General features: G+C 34.5%; 1 long non-coding RNA gene across 1 annotated transcript; it reads left to right on the top strand.

Annotated features, from left to right (window-relative positions):
• Positions 1 to 932: 932 nt before the first annotated feature.
• Positions 933 to 3,507, top strand: LOC142182335 (uncharacterized). Its single transcript, XR_012711153.1, has 2 exons — positions 933 to 1,935; positions 3,443 to 3,507. It is a non-coding gene; the product is annotated as an uncharacterized LOC142182335 (long non-coding RNA).
• The last annotated feature ends 7,471 nt before the right edge of the window (positions 3,508 to 10,978 follow it).

Here is a 10,978-nt window from a genome sequence, read left to right as displayed (position 1 = left end):
TACAAACTCAAGTACATGTGTCAAAAGAAGTAAAGCACCGGAAGAAATGCAAGCAGACAAGGAAGCAAGGCAACAAAAACAAATTGTACTCTAGCCTAGCTTCTTGTTTTTTTAAGCACGGTGTAACAAGGAGATCGGTAAGCAGTAGTAATAGCATGCAACAACAGTAACAATGCAGTTCCCACGGTAGTCCCAGCTACCAAAATTTCTCGAACTACATTGACCTGATTCCTGTTTAGCCCAGGATATGTAGGAAACCTTTGAAGCAAAGGTTCGGTCAAATCTTTTTCAAAAAAAATGCTTCACACGGAGTACTCGGATGGGCAAAAATCGCTCGCTTTATCTTTGCACGAAAACCCTTCGTGTCTTCGGGCAAAGAGGGGCAGCTGTAAGCACGTGATTTTTGCCCTATATGAGAATTACTCCCAAAAAATTCAAAATAAAATGATTTTCCTTGGTGTGAAATTTTGTGAGATTTTGTGATATTTTGGATAATTATTTGTATTTGTCTGTGTTTGTTTATTTGTTAAATTAATAAAAAATACAAAAATATGTCGCATTTGCATGTAGGATTTAATTCTATAATTGTTACTAATTAAATTTGTTTACAAAAATTAAAAATTACAAAAATAGGCATCGTTTGCATTTTTAGCATTTAATGTCCAAATATACAATTTTATACTTAATTATTACTTAATTGTGCGTTAATTGTTATTGGGAATTAATTTGCGCTTTTATAACTTAATTTAATTCTTAATAATAGTTTAAGTATTTTTATAATTTAGTTTTAGAGAAATAAAAGAAGAAAAGAGAGCGAAAATATAAGGAAAGTCGGAATTGGGCCTCTTCTTCAATTTCAAGCCACATGCCCAAAAAATGGCCCAATCTTCCCTACGACCCAGTCCATTTCGAACTGGGTCGACCCAGTCCATAACCCAAAAGACCCAAACCCCTTTGTCTTACATTTTACAAAACAAAACAAAAAATTAAAAGACAAGAAACCCTAAACACTAAACCAATCCGCCCCCCTTCCATTTGCTTCTTCTTCTCCAAGCTTCTTCACACCCCATCCATGGCTGCCCTCAACCAGTTGCTTCTGCCTCCGCCTCCGACCAAGCGACCATCATCGCGACTTCATCTTCATCATTCGACGCCAAGCTCGAGTTTGAGCTCGATGTCCGTGACTGCCCTCCTCCACCTCGTTTCTTCTTCTTTCCTCTACTCCAAAGCATCACTAAAATGAACCCAAAACTCGAAGACTCGAAGACTCAGCTGAAAATCAGCATCAAAAAGTCCTGAAACTCGGACAAAAAACGAACCAAGCACTGCTGCTTCTGCTTCACCTTCCTCATCGTCGGCCATGGATATTGTTGCTGCTCAAGCACAGTTTCTGCTGCGTCGACTGTTGTTGTTCCTCATCGACGACCTTAGTCGTTGAACACAGCAGCAGGTCGACGACCATAGCTGCTTTAGCTGCCTCCGCCACAGTCTGTCGACCTTGCTACGTCCAACGCTTTCTTCATCTTCTTCGTTTGCTTCAGATCGTCTCCGCCGTGCTGCTGCCATGGTTGTCGCTGCTATTGCTTCAACTTTCTTCTACTGCTTCTCGTGTTTCATGGCTACTGTCGCGACTGCGTCTTCTCTTCGTCGCCGCGACTATCGCCGCTACTTCCTCCGTCGAGCTGCTGTTGTTTCTGCCTTCATCAAGGCTCGTTGATGCTGTTTCTCCTCCTTCTACTAAGCAGCTGCTCCCAGCCCACACGACCCTATGTGCACGTCGAACAGTTGAAAACAAACCACGCTGCTGCATCGACTATTGCTTCACTTCGGCGTCAACTCCAGTCGAGTTCGCGTACATGGATGAGTTTTGGTCGATGTCGTCGATCACTGTTCGAGTTCGTTGTTGGTTGGTCGTTTGTTCGTCGTTTCAATCCGGTTGGTAGATTTTGAGTTTTATTTTGTCCGTATTTTGTTTTGATATTTGCGAATCTAAAATCGGCAAATGTTTGTTTTGTTCATGTCTATGGTTAGATATATATTTTTTTTAGTCATGTTCATATGTTTTGTTAAATTAATTTTTAGATTTCAAATGGAAGTTAATTAGTTATTTTTCATGTTTATTTCATGTTTGTATTGTTGTTAGAATAAATATTTGTTAGTTTGATGTTTGTTAGATTCAAATTGAAATTTAATTGATTATTTCTTCAATTTGTTTCATGTTGTTATATATTTTCCAGAAATTATTAATGTTGGTTTAATCATTTAATCTGTCATGTTTGTTGTGTTAAAATAGACTCATTCATGTTCATACTTTGTTTGATTGTTCTTGAATCCGAAATTTGTATAGTTTGATTTCTTGTTTATCATTTATGATTATTTCTTGAATTTGCCTCATAATCTTGTTTAAAGTTTAATATAAGAATTGTTCGTTGTAATGTTGTTAGAGTTGATTTTAAGTTCGATATGATTGAATTTAGAAATCTTCATACTTTGTTTGTTGTTGGTGTTGAATCCGAAAATAGGATTGTTTGTTGCTAAAATATTGTTCAATCAAATTTTAGTTGTTCTTTGTTGTTCAATTTGTGTTCATGTGATTTGTTGTTGAAATGTTGTTAAAATCGTGTCCATGTGATATTGTTGTTATGATGTTCATCCTTGTTCATATTGTTGTTTGAACATTGTTAGAAATTGATCATATTGTCTATATTTTGGTTAAGTTTGATTAATTGATGTGTTATAGCTGATGGGTAGTTTGGTAAATTTGTAGTACGTTCAGGGGTAGTTTGGTAATTTCAGTAAGGTCAGAGGGGGTAGTTTAGGAATTGTACATTTTGTAATTGTTTATTTGAAGCATGGGGGACAAAATGAAATGGGGTGGGTTGTGATATAGTTGTTTAATATAAAGGGGGGACAAAATTTAATTTAAAGGGGGAATCTTGCATTATTTTAAATGAAGCATGGGGGACAAAATATAATGGGGTGGTGTGATATGTTTATTTAATGTAATGGGGATGAGTGGAAAGATAATGGGTTGGGTAGAGAAAAAGTATTGATTTAATTGATTAAAAGATTTATGGGATGAGATTATATATATATGAAGTCTTGAATACAAGACAAGAACAGAAATAGAGAGAGATACGAAAAAAAATACACATACAGATAGAGAGAAAAAACGGACAGAGAATAGAAGAGAGAAAAATTCTGAAAAATATTTAAGCTTTAAAAATAAAAATAAAATTAAAAAAAATCTACTGCTTTCTTTCTTTGTTTGAAATTAGTATTAATGGTTGTTGTTTCATTTAAAGCTTAAAGCTTTTGTTTTTGGGATTACTACTCCACGGGTCTGTTACTGGATTGTTACTGTTGCTGGGCAGTTGTTGCTATTGTACTGTTGTTATTGCTGCTGATTCTCATCATCATTTTCTTTTGCTTCCAATATCAGGTACATATATGTAAATTCATGTCATGAAAAGCTTCAACATGGCAAGTAAATGAAGTTTGGAATTATAAGGATGTCTTCTACTCATTTAAATTTTATTAGTTTAAGTTTCAGTTTTGTTTTAATTGGTTAGTATAGTATTATACTTGACATGATAAACTACTAACTAATTAACCTTCTAGAGTAGTAAATTCCACGATAATCTTATATGTTTTGAGGACTAGTGATGACATTTACTGTTTGAATTGATAGGGAATATTGCAGAAAATTGGCCATTAATTAAATCTTGTGATATTGTTAGCTAAGTAAAGAATAGTACAGAAATACCCAGAAATTACATTACTAGCTTATTTTGTCAAATATCCAATTTTGTTTAAGGCTAGATGATGTCGTCTTATTAAATCAATTGGTAGATTAATTCTCTTTATTAATAACAAATGGCGTAGTTAAATCAACTCATTTCTTTTAATGTATGAAATAATGTCGATGATTTTTTTTACAAAATATAGAGTTAGTGTTTGCAAATATTCGCATAGGTAGAGAATAAGAATTGGTTTATTTATCTCAAACTCAATCTTCGTAATCAAAAATCAACTAAATAATTATAACTTTGGACTAAAATAAATACATGAGAAGGACATGGGATTTATAAACAAATCGTGGCATTTTATGTAAAATATATATAGAAGAAGAGTTCGCCTTAAATGAAACAATGAAGATTCTGCAGAAACTATTAATTTGTTTATCATTTTAAGTTCTTTCCCAATTTTATACACCATTCGATTTATGGACATCCAAATGTTGTATCCACAAAAAATGTTAGTTTTAGATACATATTGTCTGTTTTCTTCTTCACACCATTAATTCTTTAAAATTTGAGATATATGATTCATATGTGTAAAATAAGGCTCGCGGTCAACACGTAATAACAATTTATAGAGAACCTTATCAAGAATATTTTTGTGATTAGGGATACGTTCGCGTAACCTGATTATATTTCTAAAAACAATTCGGATTATGCGTTCGCGCAACTTCGATCGAATATTTAATAAAAGGGATTCCTCGGAGAATATCATTATTAATTTCATAAAACCCCGAGATGTGAGGTTCACTACTTAATTATACAAAAAGGGCGAATGTTTTTGATTTTATTTAAGCACAATTTCGAAAATAATTGTTTTAATAAATATATTATCTATATTATCGTGTACACGTGCGCGTGACACAACTCCGCATGTTTTTAAAAAAATATAATTTATAACACGAATATACGTACTCGTGATTCGATTCAAAGAAGGGTCTTTAAATATAAATAGAAGCGGTAACAATAAAATCATGCAATAAAAATGTATTTTACAAATCAAAATAATCAAGCCGAATATAACAGTTGAGCGACCGTGCTAGAACCACGGAACTCGGGAATGCCTAACACCTTCTCCTGGGTTAACAGAATTCCTTATCCGGATTTCTGGTGCGCAGACTGTTAAATAGACAGAGTCATATTCTCCTCGATTCAGGGATTAAAACCGGTGACTTGGGACGCCTTAAAATTCCCAGGTGGCGACTCTGAAACAAACAAACAAATCCCGTTTCGACTGTCCTTTAATTGGAGAAAACTCCTTTGCACCCTCGCGGGGGCGGAAAAAGGAGGCGTGACATCAATCATCCACTATTATCCCCCAAAGTTGCAAATTCTTTCTTCTTCCAAAGCTTTTGATATTCGATTTCTCTCTTTCAATTATCCAAAATCACAAATACAGAAGAAATTCGAAATTTTGGCTCTACAATCAAGTTGTGGGTAAGTTGTGGATACAATACTAATACAAGCATAATACTATTATATTAAATTTTTAGTATAGAGTTGTGATTGAAACTTGAGGAAAATGAAGATCATAATTGTACCAAAAAATTTCAGAAATGTATCGCGATTGTATTATAATTGTATATGTATCAAATTGTTGCAGGAACTATATTATAAATTCATGATAATTGTATATTCATTGTATATTGTTACGAGCAATTATGAATTCGTGACGAATTTCACAATTTGTATTATAAATATGATAATTATATATTAATTTATTAGTATTGTATTAGGTATTATTTTGGGTATTAATATATCAGATACAAGTTAGATACAATTGTGATACAAGTATGATACATTTATGTTTTAGGCATTGATGTGTCTTGATACAATTCAACTACAATTATGATACAGTTATCATACAATTTCTGAATATCTTTTAATAATATAAAGCTGTAGGCAATGGTGAAGAGAGAAAATGGAGATTCTAGACGTAGATTAAGAGATTTTGATTTTTTTTTTAAAAGGAGAGAGAAGAGGAGAATGGGGAAAAAAAGGAAAGGATGTAATTGAATCCCTTAATTGAAGGCACTAATAATGGGGTGAGAGCCTTTTAAGAAGCAATGCATACAAGTTGTAAGAAAAACCTAGATACTTATTAAAAACTGTAAAACAATAAAGAACATAGGTAAATAAGTTTTTAATATAATATAGCTATAGCTAGGTAAGAATCCCAAAAAAGATTTATTGAAATGTTTAAAAGGTGAAAATGTTAGGTTCCACCTTAAAAGGTGAAAAATTTGAAGTTTGTAGTTTTAAATTAAATGTCTGAGTATTATTAAAAATATCCTTTGAATCTTGTAATATTAAATAATGTTATAAGAATTAACCCAAATAGCAGACCACTCAACCGCTTAAACTAAAGCTAATGAATCTATAATATATGCATAACTTATGTATTACATGTGTATAATTATGTATAATCAATATATAATTTATGTATATAGCTAGAATGTCACAACCCAAATAGGAGGGTAATGACTAGCACTCGATCCATATTTGCCGAGCACCAACGTACATTTTATCTAATCTTCCTTATTATCTTTAAGGGCCGAGAAGATCAATATAAATGGTAGACATGGATCATGAACAACCAACAATGAAAGATAATGGCATGAACATACATAACATGGGATGACCAGACAGTCAAGAAACTATATATAAGGTACGAGCTACCACGCTGCCATGAAAGACTATACAACAAAAATCAGCCGACAAGGCATACCAAACTATACATGAGTCGACACCTGTCTATGAGACTCTAAATGAGCATAAGTGTTGCAACATTGCCGGAACAGGGCCCCGACATACCCATAATGTCTATAACAAAAATGCATACCAAGACCACGGCAAGTCCGGAGAAGGGATCTGCCAATAACGGCTGAACTGGGCAGCCTAATATGGTGGGGGTATTGCTTCTACCTGTCTATTAGGACCTGCAGCATGACATGCAGCATTCACAAATAAAAAAGACATCAGTACGAATAAAGTATTGAGTATGTAAGGCAAGAAAGCATAAGTAAGAATAGTAATGTAAACAGGGATAGAGAATATACAACCTATAACATCTGAGTACCTCTAAGGTCTACTGACATGAAATGCATGATACATATATATATATGCATAAACTTTTAAAACATACGCCTCTGTGGGCATCATCATCATCATATCATACCCGGCCATAATAGGCTCGATAAAAATATACCCGGCCATCATAAGGCTCGGTAGAATCAAACCCGACCACGTGGAGCTCGGTAAAACCCAACTGATTAGTGGTTGCATAATAGGTGTCGTACCCGGCCAACTATAGCGCGGCTCGGTAAAATAAAATATATATATATATATATATATATATATATATATATATATATATATATATATATATATATATATATATAATGCATGCTCGACTCATGGAATCACGTTCTAAACCTTTCGGAGTGACGTAAGGTTGGTATCCTCTGTACACGTTATTAGGACTAACTCTTCACTATGAACCTTTAGGAAATACCAATAACACTGATAACATAATAATAATAGAAGAAACATCAACATCAATCGTTCCATAAGAAGGGAAACAATGTAAGTACTGCTAGCTTCTAAGAGTGTAGTATCTTTAGAAGCTCGTTCATTACATTATGTACAATCGGAGTCGTGCAAAAGAAGGAAAAGGATAGCCTCACATACCTTGTATATACTTCCCAACCTCAAGCTATGCAAATTTCACGATTCCTTAGTCTACAATAAGAGAAATGACACTATTGTTATTGTTTAGGCGTCGTAACTATTATGTATCGACCACAACCTATTTTACGAGGAAACGGACAATACCTCCCCTATTTATATGACTTCCCATAAGTAAAAACAATCACCAAACAGCCCAAACAACATCAACAATAATCATATTGAGTCTCCCAAAATAGTCCACCAACCAACAAAACTATTACCAAGCCTTTCGATATATATTTCACAAGTTCTAGCTTCAACGACTTAGCCGCAACTTGAATAATGTTAGATACATGTAGAGTAAGAGGTTCCTTGTCTTTAAACATAAAGAACAACTCCAATTTGACCTTAATTTTCCACAAAATATCCCTCAAATGCTGTCATAAGAACAAGAAAGCGAAACTAGCAATTAATTAGGGTTTTTCGGCACTAGAATCACTTTAGAAGACTTGAAATCACCTAGGGTTGATATTAAAACAACCTCCCACACAATCTGGAACAACACAAAAATGAGCAACAACAAGAAGAACAAGAAACTTGCTAGCGCCACGGGATTTCCGACACTTGATTTGTGTTGTTTGCCCTTTGTTTAGATCTTGGATCATGAGAGAAACTTGAGAGAGTGTTTATATGGTTCTAAGGTCTGAATATACTGAAAATAATGACTAAAAATGGGGTTGAGGCATCTTATTTATATCCATATATCTTAACCCGCCTATGTGGGCCCCATAGAGAGCTGCTTGGCGCAGTCTCACGAAAATATGAATATCTCTATCTTTCGAGATTGTATCGACGAACGGTATAATACATTGGAAACTAAACTCATAGATCTTCAATTTGGTGGGTATATCACCCCGTAAATCCAAGTAAATTGGGAGAAAAGCTTAGTAACATTTGACTTAAAGTTTAAGTAAAATTATGAATCTAAATTGCGACAACTTTTGTCGACTTTTGTTTCATAACTCATTTAACTTCAAGACTTATGATACGGGTATTATATGATTCAAATACCTTAAAATACAACCTCTTGAGAATATTAAGCACCTTTAGGTTTACCCGAAAATACGAGTTACAACATCCTTGATTCGTTTAACTTCTAATACTTGTTAACCACCCTTATATACCCTTGTATCATTTAAGACCAATAGGATTAATTTCTTATCATCTTAAAGATAATCTCTTCATGGATTTACGTTGACTACCTTACGGCAGGAACTAACATACCTGAATATGGGTTGTAACACCGAAAAAGTAAATAGTAAATATGGCTGGCTATTATGAGGCGGTTATGAGGCACACGTTAACTGTTGCTCTCGGCGCATGATATCAAGGATTGAGATTGTGACCAGAATCAATAGCTCATCGCCGAAAAATTGTGCATGATACTACTATGCAGTCAGGGAAACTAATTACTCCAGCAAACAGTGTTCAAAAGGAATTACCTCCACTTACTTTTGGATGTTTTCTTCCACAGAAATACCAGTTAATTGAGGAAGCTCATGAAACAAGTAGTTCTGAAGGAGATGTACAACTTCAATCTATCAAAATGGAAGGACAAATGACGCAAGCCGCGCGACGACTATAGTACTCTGAAGTAAGTGGATTGGAGAATCCAACTCCTGTCGCAGCTGATATTGTACGAGGGTATCGCATCTCACAAATGGGTAAAACATTATCATTGTTCCTCTAATTGATAGAGATGGTAAGAAAATTGTTAAATTGAGTGATAATGATCTATAATATCATACGGATTATCGGAAAACCTCTCTAATTGGGTACATAATAGGGGAAAATCCTTATGATAAAGCTATGGATAATTTTGTTATGAATGTGTGGAATTTTGTTACTAAGCCTCAGATTCTTATTCATTATGAGGGCTATTGTATTTTCAAATTTTACACCATAGCTGATAGAGATCAAGTTCTTCAGTCAGGACCATACACATATAGGAACAAACCAATGGTGCTAAGGTTATGGAAAATTGATTTCTCATTCAATAGAGACATTCTAAGCACAATATTACCAGTTTTGATAAGATTTCCTGGGCTGCCTGTGGGTTATTGGTTGACTGAAGCTCTAAGTAAAATGCTAGTATGGTGGGAAAGCCCCTATACACAGATAAATTTACTGTTCATTATGAAAAGATATCCTATGCTAAGGTACTTGTGGAGGTAGATGCTACATATCATCAGATAGAGATAGAATCACCTTTTTGGCCCAATGGTACAGACTATTGAATATGAATGGAAACATGTCTTCTGTAACGACTATCTAAATTTTGGGCATGATTCTATTGATTGCTGGCACAATACAAATTGTAATGAGGAGTTGGATACTAAGGAAGGGGAAAGGCCAAGAAGGCAGAGGAAAAAAGCAAAGAAGCAAGTTAAAACTGTTAAACAAGCATGGATTGTGAAGAAGCCTGAAGTGAGTGCAGAATCAGAACCACATAAGGAAATAGTCATACAAGAGAGCCCTACTCATGAGATTGAATGCCTGAAGAAGGATAGAGTGAGTGTAGAGCCTACACAACAGATTATTTCTCTGCCATGTTAGGAAATGCTGGGACTAGCACACGGGAGAACATCTACAGAAATCCTGTTAATGAAGAAAATATTGACAAAGGAAAGGTAATTGCTGAGATAAGAGATGTTGGGAAAAGAGGACAACAGGTAGATCCAGGTCCATCATGTCCCTTAATTTTCAACTTTCAATGATTATTATCGCTTGGAACATTAGGGGTCTAAATCAGGCCCATAAGCAGAAAGAGGTAAAGGCCTTTCTAGATACAAAAAAAGTAGATGTAATAGGATGTATTGAAACCAGAGTTAAAGAACATAAGGCTAAGAAAATACAAAAAAGGGTGGAAGTTTGCTGCAATTATTCATATGCTGTGAATGGGAGAATTTGGATATTGTGGAGATCTCACATATAAGTACAGATTATCCACACTACAGATCAGTTAATCCATTTCTTAGTAGAGGATACTAGCACTCAATTTAAAATACATCTTAATGTCATTTATGCCCAGAATGATGGCCACCAAAGGGAGAATCTACGGAGGGACCTTAGACAGATAAATATACAGGCTCAGGAAACATGGCTACTTAATGGAGATTTTAACAATGTTCTATCCTCTGAGGATAGAATAGGATCCCATGTAACTACTACTGAAACACATGGATTTAAAGATGTGATTGATGCTTTACAACTTGCCCCTCTTAGAGCTAAAGGATGGCATTACACTTGGACAAACAAACAAGGTACTGGTTCAAAAGTATATAGTAAGATAGATTGGGCTTTGGGAAACTACTAGTGGATACAATAATGTGGTCATATAGAAGCAGATTTTATGAATCCATCAGTTTCTGATCATTCCCCTATCCTAATCAAATATGGTAAGCAGAAGTTATTGCATCCTAAACCATTTAGACTATATACAAATATCA

The sequence above is a fragment of the Nicotiana tabacum genome, chromosome 6 (assembly GCF_000715075.1).
Source record: "Nicotiana tabacum cultivar K326 chromosome 6, ASM71507v2, whole genome shotgun sequence".
NCBI classification, from domain to species: domain Eukaryota; kingdom Viridiplantae; phylum Streptophyta; class Magnoliopsida; order Solanales; family Solanaceae; genus Nicotiana; species Nicotiana tabacum.
This window is presented reverse-complemented; position numbering and strand designations above follow the sequence as displayed.